A 10,107-nucleotide genomic window follows, 5' to 3' on the forward strand; every position below is an offset into this window, starting at 1 on the left:
TCGCTTGTTATGTTTGACCGTCCCACCGCGGGTGATCACGGTGATAGTGCGCCGCGTCGTCGTCGTCGCGTCTCCGACGTCCTCCCCGTCGCAGCTGAAACCTCCTCGGCAACCGGATCCCGCGGGTCCCACGCTCTCCCCGTTTTCACCCTCGTTTCCCTGCTGTTGCTCTCGGCGCCCACCACGGTTCGGTGACACGGCGTCGTCGAGGCGACTCTGCGCGCGGCCCGCAGCAGAAGCATGCAGTTCTACAAGGACAGGCTGCTGTCGCCGGGCCAGCTGAAGCGGCTGAGCGAGCACAAGTACAGCTGCACGAGCAGCAGCCTCCTCGACGGCCTCCTGCAGCCATGGTTGGACTGGCTGGTTAGCAAGGTGCCGCTCTGGCTCGCGCCCAATCTCATCACCGTCGTCGGCCTGATCATCAACATCGTCACCACCCTGATCCTTATCTACCACAGCCCGGACGCGAGGACTGAGCCACCTAGATGGGCACGTTTTTTATGTGCACTTCCTACTTTCTTTAAAGTAGTTGCATAACAATTATCTTTCAAAGCAATATACATATTCTCTTTACAACTGGCGCAATTTAATTTAAAGATTTCACATCTTTTTTTGAAATACATGTCACTTGAGTTAAGTTAGGTAATAAAAATTTTATGAAGAAAAAATTAAAGATTTCACATCTTTTTTTTTAAATACATGTCACTTGAGTTAAGTTAGGTAATATAATTTTGTGAAAAAGATATAAAACTACCACTTAGGTTAGATTTTTGAATTTTCAAAATACATTGCGTGTACTTGGCACTTTTTTTTTACCTTTTTTGAAAAAGGTAATTTTGTACTGATATCATCCATTTTGTAGTGTTAAGCAAGGGGATCTGCAAAACATTTTTATTTTTTATTTTTTAATTATTCACAAAATTAGCAATAACAACAAATACATAAAAATTAATAATATTTAAGTAAAAGTAAATTATACATTTCTCACAAAAATTGAAGAAACACTAAATTTATCTTTAAAAATAGGCAAAATTCGAGCAGCTGTAACTTTGTTAAAAATAAATAAAATTTAAATTTTAAGCTTAAAATCTTTACTTTCGAAAGATTACTATTATTCGTCCAATTTTTATTATGTCTAGATATAATTTTAATTCAGCAAATTTTTATTATGTCATGACATAATTTTAATTCTGCCGCTAGGGAATTTTTAAATCGATTCTTATGAATCAAGCTTGAATTCAATGTCTAGGTGTCCCAGATTGCCGATAACGGGTTCCAGATAGTGCGCTCCATAGTTTTCGGTGTCTAGGTGTAATAATACGTTGAATTCAATGTCTAGGTGTCCCACGTTGCCGATGACGAGGTCCACATAGTGCGCTCCGTAGTTTTCGGTGTCTACGTGTATTAATACCTCGAATTCGGTATCTACGTGTCCTACATTCAAATTTAAAGTTATTAATACACCTAGACACCAAAAACTACGAAGCGCACTGTATAAACCTCGTTATCGGCAACCTGGGACACCTAGACATCGAATTCAACGTACGATTACACCTGGACACCGAAAACCATGAAGCGCACTATCTGGACCTCGTCATCATTCTGCCAAGCGTAGAGAACCTTCTTTTCCGGCAGCGGTGGTAATACGATGTAATAAATAAGGATACGAAATCTCTCCAGATAAACATGAAGCAATTGACTCAATATATATTATATATATACCTAATTTACCTAAATAGAAATCTTCCTCTTGACCGATAAGTCTATCGACCTAATTTCGAAATACGCGCGCGATATCGAAACTGGCGATACCTGCGCTGCCAGTGTCGAAAAAGTAAAAGTGACATTTCTCTAATAATCATAATAATATTGAGACGTCGGCGTTAGAAGAAGTATCTTAAAATAAAATTTTTCACATTTTGACTTTGCGTCGCAATATCTCCGCTCGTAGAGCACGTAGCGGAATATTATGAGAAAAACCCCCTCCCCTAATTGGACCCCAAGCTATCGATCAAGCCTACTTAGAACTTGATCCGTTCACTCGTTATCGAGATCTCAACATCTCGGGTACTCGCAACCCGTATCGCGTCGCGTAAAAGAGGGGGCCATAGACAGGACGCGTCAAGCGTCAAGCAGCGAGTAGTAACCAATCAGCGAGACGATATTTTCTATACGCCACTGTTGATATCACCTCACTGATTGGGTTGCTGCTTGCTGCTTGACGCTTGACGCGTCCTGTCTGTGGCCCCCTTCACGGTCGGTCTCGCTCCGCGTGTACTTGGCACGAGACACTACCGTGTTTCTTGATATAGAATATTTTGTGTAAAGATGTTGTATATTAAACATCACATATGCTATAGCTTTCTCAATATTTGAGATAGCGATCCATTTCTAATTCTATTATATTCCTCAGTTTTTTATACCTCTATTTTATATATAATTTTTTAAGATTTGGTTAATTAGTTCTGGAGTTACAGACGTTTGAAGTTTCAGAGAATCCGTACATACATAGAACCCTTATAAAGTTTGGCCTAATCAACCAAATTTTAAAGAATTATATATGAAATAGGGGTAGAAAAGACTGAAGAATATAATAGAATTAGAAAAAGTTGCCAATAATATAATTAATACTAAATTGTCCAAAAACAACATTTGTACACTTTTTAGGTAAAAATCGGTAATCCCTTCATCAATCATTGCCAAATTCAACACCAACCTACCTTTAATGATACTCTATTCATAAAAAATAAAAGTGCAAGTTTCGATAAGTGTACATATATGATCATTATATACGAAGCTAGGTTCACGTAATAAATGTCATTTTAAGAAGATATTAATACTACAGCCTCACAAAAAAAATGAAATTTCTGTCCGGCGGACCGGACTAGTCAATTCTTACGTATTTTGGGTCGCTGAATCCGAATCCGAGGTCAGAATTCAAAAGTTGGTTTGTTTTTTTTCTAATCTCAAAAAACATACTTTTTTAGTACATGTTTGAGCCGTAATGAAAAAGCGCAAGCTAGTTTTGAAATTCTGACCGTGGATTCGGATTCAAAAGCTTGAATTACATAACAATTGACTAGATTTTTTAACAAAAAAATGGTAGATCCAATATGGCGGACCCAATATGGCGGATGTTTCTTCAAAGTGATCCGATTTGCTTGAAACTTGGTACTCGGGGGTTTTTGTGGTGTGTGTCGCTGAGTACGAATCTGATGTCAGTTTTCCAAAATTCAAAATGGTAGATCCAGTATACCCAATGAGTTTTTGAAAATTGACCAGATTCACCTAAAATTTGTTACTCAAGGGTTTTTGGGGTCGCTGAATACGAATCTGACGTCAGATCATAACATAATCACACTGAAAATGCAGTTTTTCCCACATGACTCTGAGAAAGTACAAATCATATATATATATATTTGACGTCCAAGACCACAATATAGTCAAAGTATATCCATTTGTTTTTTCTTATTTTTGTCTTCGACAAACTTGCTATTAAATCCGACCCACATTGGCATATTCGGAATTTCAAGCGCATGTGATGGCATCCACAGTACATCAATTTTATTTATTTGTTCTAATGTTTGTGGTACTATTGAATGCCAATTATCAGTACTCGGCAACAAAAGATCTGAGATTTTAGCTCTTTTGTTGAAAGGTTGTAATTCAGGTTGAGAAGTTTCAAATGTCCGTCTCTTTTTAGGAATTTTTTTTTCTTTAGATTGCATGTGTTTCGGCAGCAACATCAGCTTCAAGGTCAACGGTAACATCATGTTCAACGTCAACAGCATCTTCAAGGTCAGCAGCAACATCATCTTTTAGGTCAACATCAACCATCACTTCTTGATTACTGTCCAGCGTGCTTTTATAGTTGTAGAATTTTCAACGACATCTTGGTAAATTATCCCAACTGTGTCATGTAAAGTATTTTTACCTGATGCAGTATCAACGAAGCGGTAAAAATTGTCGAAAGCTACACCTGTATTTAATCCACTTGTCTTGGTAATACCATCAGGACATAATTCAGATCGACCAGAAGATGTAAACGTAGCTTCTGTTTCTAATTCTTCAACTACATGGTAACTGCAACAGTGGCCATACCTATTAATAATTTCAACAATTTTTCGGCTGCTCGTTAGGCTTTTCAAAGTCATCCCTAGGGTTATATGTTTGCTCGTTTTTATTTTACCTTTCGACACATTGTAAATCAAATCTGAAGCTAATGAGTTGCTTATTCTATAACTTTCATTGCTTTTTCTTCGTCTGCTATGAGAACCACCTAATACTGTAAGATAAAAATCTTTTAAAGTTTCAGGAATGTAGCATTCTCCTTTTAACAAATCAGTCGTTTTTATCTCTTCTGGTAGCGCTTATTTTTCTATATCTAACATTTTTTGTCTCAAAATAAGAGCAGCATTGTGAAGAATGGATTTGTCTTCTAAGAGAGAAAATAAATGGTCATCAATCTCACTGTTAATTGGACCAATAATTTTTTTATTGTGTAGAATACAAATTTTCAGCTGTCCGTCGTATTGTTTTTTTAATTTGGTTTTAAAGTTGGCTTTGGATAATAAACTGTCGTACGTATGGCCATCTTTACTTGTTGCATTTTTAATCGCACTAACGTAATAGTCACATAAAAAAGTGAAAAAATAACATTTGTTGTTGACAATTACATTTTCATCGATAAACTTACAAACTTCTTCAAAACCTTGTTTATGGAATTCTAAATTTTTATAATTAGTTTGTGGTTTATCTTGAAACGATTGCAGCGAATTCATGTATTCTTTTCGGCAAATCCGGTGGGTTTTCAAAATTGTTGCTTTGTCTGATTGTTGTAATTTTTGATAAACTTCGGTGTCTCTAACAAAATTTGAGAAAGGCTCAATTGCTAGTTTTAAACTCGTTTTATCTAGAACGCACAACTTTTGAATTTGTCCTTTCGTTTTTTTTTTTGCTAATTTTGTGCAAAAAAGACAAACATTGTCGCTAGTTGCAGATAGATCTTCAGCATCTTCCAACTGTTGAGTATATCGTTTGATGGAACAGGTATTTCCGACGTACCTTCCTCGTTTATTTCAACATTATCGTTACTTTCTGGTATCGACTGTAAATCTTCTGTTATTACTTGTTCCTCTGCATCTTTGCTTGCCAATAAATCATCTAGAAAAAAAAATTACTATAAAAATTAAAATTCAGCAACTTATAAGATTTGTCAAGTTTTGTAAAAATAAATTTGAATTTGAAGCTATACAGATCGGGATTCCACAATATTTATTTATAAATTTCACTATTATGAAAAGTTTTAATTAAACTATTTTGGTGTATTTTTAATATGTGTAGGTCAAAAGTAACTGAGTATCATAGAAACATAAATGCAGCAGACTCATTTGTATTAAAATACAAACAAAAATCATAAAATTCAACAGATGTTGTCCTTGTCACATAAAAAAACTATGGGAATTCTCTATTAGAAAAACTCACAATATTATAAAGGGAAATTCTGACAAAACGCAGTACTCAGGTATGAAAAAAAAGGTCGCCTAAAATACAGATTGTTGTTTTACACACTTCTAGTTTTATATACTAACTTTATAAAATTTTTAAGCGTTGTAAACTTTATTTTTAATACATATATATCAATTTAAAAATAGTAGACTTTACCTGATGAAGATGTTGATGGTTCAGGAAGTGTGCTTGAGAATTTGAGTATATGTTGTTTAATTAGTGCTGAAAAATTCCTATAGCACTGAGCATGTACCCTTTTGTTACATTTTCAGGTAAAACCACGTCTTTAAATTTTAAGCCATGTTGTTGGCGAACTTTCAAGAAGTTTTTGCATTTTTGTAGTCTGTCTTCATAAAAAATAATCACTTTATCACTAGTGTCTTTTTTACAAATTACACAACTTAAACGTTTTTTATCCATTGTGATTTGTCAGCACATAACCTTAAAATTAGTAGTTACTAAAATAATTATTATCACTAATAATTCTAAACTATTTAAACCTTTGACTATATAACATGGACTGCTACTACTGCTAGCAGCAATTCAGACTGGATGTCAAGATGTATCGCGCCGACATCGACTAGTTGAGAAATGCGTGAACTAAAACCGATGTCATGTCGATAACGTATTGGTCACGTCGGTCATGTCGGTCATATCAATCATGTACACGTGCACGTGTTTTTACGAGTATTTTTGTTATTATAAATAAATTGACTGAAAAAATCAGTATAATATACAACAATATGGTCGCTTATTGTTTTGTTGAAGGATGCACATCGAGCAAATACAAAAGGAAGACTGAAAGACATAAGTCTATCGTGCCTATGTATGTACGGGTAAGTCAAAGTTAACCTTAAATAAATATGTATGTGTATATACATGTACAATGGTTATAGCAAATAATCTTTCATATTTTAAGAATATAATTCTATTATATTTTCAGATTCCCCACTGATAAAAAACTAAGGAAAAATGGATAAATGCATTACTTGTTTTAAACAAACAAAGTAATGCTTGTAGTCCCTTAAAATACAGTAGAATCTGCATCAAACACTTTTTGGAAGACCAAATTGAACAATTTGGACTGCAAAGTGTTCGTTTAAAAAAGAATGCTGTCCCAAGCGTATTTCCTAATGCAGAACAAAGGTAAAATATAATAAAAACCATTTATAATAAAACATTCAGTTTTTTATTTCTTTCTACTTATTAATAAAAAATGTTTTAATTTTAACGCAATATGCTTTAAGATACTTTTTATAATTTGAATATATAAATGAAATATGTATTAAATATATATTATTCTCTCTTTTTTTTAATTAATCAAATTGTTTATTAATTGAATATTTTTACAGTAAGACAATATCTGAAAATAAAGATAATTTAAATCTTAACGAAATCGAAGAAATTGAGCAATTTCAAATAAACCAGCTAATTATTCAAGATAAAAATGTAGTTAAATATAATGAAGCTAGTGAAATTAATTTAAATGAGCTACAAGAAAATATTGAAAAAGAAACACCCAGAAGAAGTCATCATTGTAGCGAAGAAACTGATGTATTCTCTTCCAATATGCAAGTTGAGGAATGCATTGTGGATAAAAGTGTTGCAACGTTTACTAAGAAGATTAGATATCCTGGAGAGATAACGGATGCCCTAATAGAAAATATGTCTCGAGATGAAATGATAAATGTCATTAAAATGTTAAGAGAAACGACAAGAAAGAAATATATCACTATAAAACGTTTGCGAACTCAACTTTCACGTAAAGAAAAGAAAACAAACAGCTTAAGCACATTATTAGAAGATTTAAAGCAAAAATATAGTCTTTCTTCTGATTGTTGTGGGACATTACAGGTAAATAAAAATTAAATTTTATATACATAGTTTTTTGTATATATAATGTGTATTGTGTATTGTATTTATATTTTTATATGTTGTACTAAGTTTTAATTGTACTCAATGATCAAAAATTATTACTAGACTTATATATACTAGATTATACTAGATTACTAGATTATATTAAAGTTAATTTACATTAACATTTACGCGAGCGTTACTTCTGTAGTAACTTATGATAATTTACTCGTTTACGTGGAGTAAATTATCGTAAGTTTCTAAAAAAGTAACACTCGCGTAAACGTAGTAATTATCGCATTATATACATATGTCATATAATATAACATGGAGACATTTAATCTGCAATCGAGTCTGCAATAACATTAATTAATGATATATATTACTGTTCATACCTTTGTAGAGATATGGTATAACACAATCATGTTGAAAAAATAATCTTTGTATATATTTTAAAAAAATTTGCGCTACATATGTAAAAAATAAATTTTTTTAACTAGTTAAAAATATCTTAAAATTTTATTATCTTCCATTAATTTATGTCTTTAAAATTATTATTCCTTATCCTACTCAGACAGATAGAGTTGTAAAACTTCTATATTATATTTCTTGAATATTTTATATTTATATATTACTTTATGACATTTATATATTACTAATGTAATGCTTTATTTATTTTTCAAATGTAACTTTATTAAATCGTTTTATTTTAACTAGTTATAAAAAATTCTATTTAAAAAATTATCATAATAATAAGAGAAATAGGATCGTAACGGTATACGAACAATTAGAATCAAAAGCCATGCGATCCGAGCTTAGGTCTTTGACAGCCTTATATTAGTTACTGTATACATATATGTCTATATATATACATATAATTTTTCCAACATACTGCGCGCCGATTATTTTTCGGACTTAAAACACAGTAATTGTTAGAATTAAAAACCCTTCCCTCCCCGGAATTAAATCGACTCGATTTAATTATCTAATAACTGTAAAGAAAATTTATTGCGAAAAATATTACCTCAGCCAGGGTTTGAACCTGGAACCTTCCTCATTCCGTGTAGGGCGTCGTACCAATTCGACCACCGAGGCATGTGGTAATATTTATCGCAATAGCCGGTTAATAATAGTTTTGAAACGTCTTTTCTCAGGCGACGTGAATAATAATAATAATAAGAGAAATAGGATCGTAACGGTATACGAACAATTAGAATCAAAAGCCATGCGATCCGAGCTTAGGTCTTTGACAGCCTTATATTAGTTACTGTATACATATATGTCTATATATATACATATAATTTTTCCAACATACTGCGCGCCGATTATTTTTCGGACTTAAAACACAGTAATTGTTAGAATTAAAAACCCTTCCCTCCCCGGAATTAAATCGACTCGATTTAATTATCTAATAACTGTAAAGAAAATGCGGACTTTAATAAAAAATTATCTTTATCCTTATCCTTACATTTAAATAATAATTAAAAATTATCACAATGTAACATAAAATATAAAAAAAACTACATATCAAATAATTTAAATCGAATTCAGATTATTTTGTTGACGTAATATTTTATCAAAAAAATTTTTGGGAAATCATAATATTCAATATTTTGTTAACATATCTTAAAAAAACAATATTGATTGTAAATTTCTTTCCTAATGTTTAGAGTATTTCTGAAGATATCGATATTATTCGACAAATTAAGGGGATCCTGCAGTGACTGGCGAACTTCCTCGATGTCGATAATGTCAACCTTTCTAATTTTGTTTGCCCTATATCTGTCTTTGTCTAACGAAATGACGTCTGTCGTTTTTTCGATTGCTCGCCATCTTACGCAAGATCCGGCAACTATTGTTGCTGCTCTTCTTGTCATCCTGCATCCGTATTTACATTACTAAAATAATTATTAGATGGATGGATCTTTTTTTGTACGCATTGAATCTTACTTCTACTTACACGATATTATTCCTACATGTTTTCCCAAGGGTGGATGATAAACATTATGTACGTATAAACTGTAGAATTTTTGTTTTAAGCAAATATTGTCGTCAGGTGACAGCTGTGTATGTGCCCCAATAAGTAATATTTTTAATTTTTTGGTGCTTTTGATATAAAATCGCGTTTTCCACCCTAGATTTTTGTGCGGACTTTAATTCTAGACCAAGAACTTGCAATTCTGTAAAGCCAATTAAAAGATCCATTGATTAACGATAATGTCGGTAAATCATACGGCTGCAGGATCCCTTTAAAAATGGAAGAAAAGGCAAATATTCTGCGGAATTACGTGCTTTTGCATTAACTTTAAACTTTTATAGTCCAAAGGCATATGATTATATCAGAAATATTTTTCATAATAAATTACCAGCGCCATCCACTATTCGTGCTTGGTACAGCAATATAAATGAATCGCCAGGTTTAACTCAAGAAGCAGTGCAGATATTGAAAAGGAAGAGTGATAATGCAGGCGATAAGAAATTATATGCATGCCTCATTACGGATGAAATGGCCATTAGAAGACAAATAGAGTGGGATCATACAAAAAAAACATTAACAGGATATGTGGAAAATAAATTGCCTACCCATGATGATAAACGTTTACCTGTAGCTAAGCAAGCATTAGTATATTTATTAAACAGTGTAAATAAAAGATGGAAACTACCAATTGCATACTTTTTTGTTAACGGACTTACTGCGGAAGAACGAGGTGAAATTACAAAGACAGTTCTTACTTCCATAGATAG

The 10,107-nt window shown here is 32.9% G+C and overlaps 1 pseudogene; it reads left to right on the forward strand.

The window, feature by feature from the left end:
* Positions 1-11: 11 nt before the first annotated feature.
* On the forward strand, positions 12-581 carry LOC112467931 (annotated as a pseudogene).
* The last annotated feature ends 9,526 nt before the right edge of the window (positions 582-10,107 follow it).

This window comes from Temnothorax curvispinosus, unplaced genomic scaffold (genome assembly GCF_003070985.1).
Source record: "Temnothorax curvispinosus isolate PA1 unplaced genomic scaffold, ASM307098v1 QBEX01017895.1, whole genome shotgun sequence".
Classification (NCBI taxonomy): Eukaryota; Metazoa; Arthropoda; class Insecta; order Hymenoptera; family Formicidae; genus Temnothorax; species Temnothorax curvispinosus.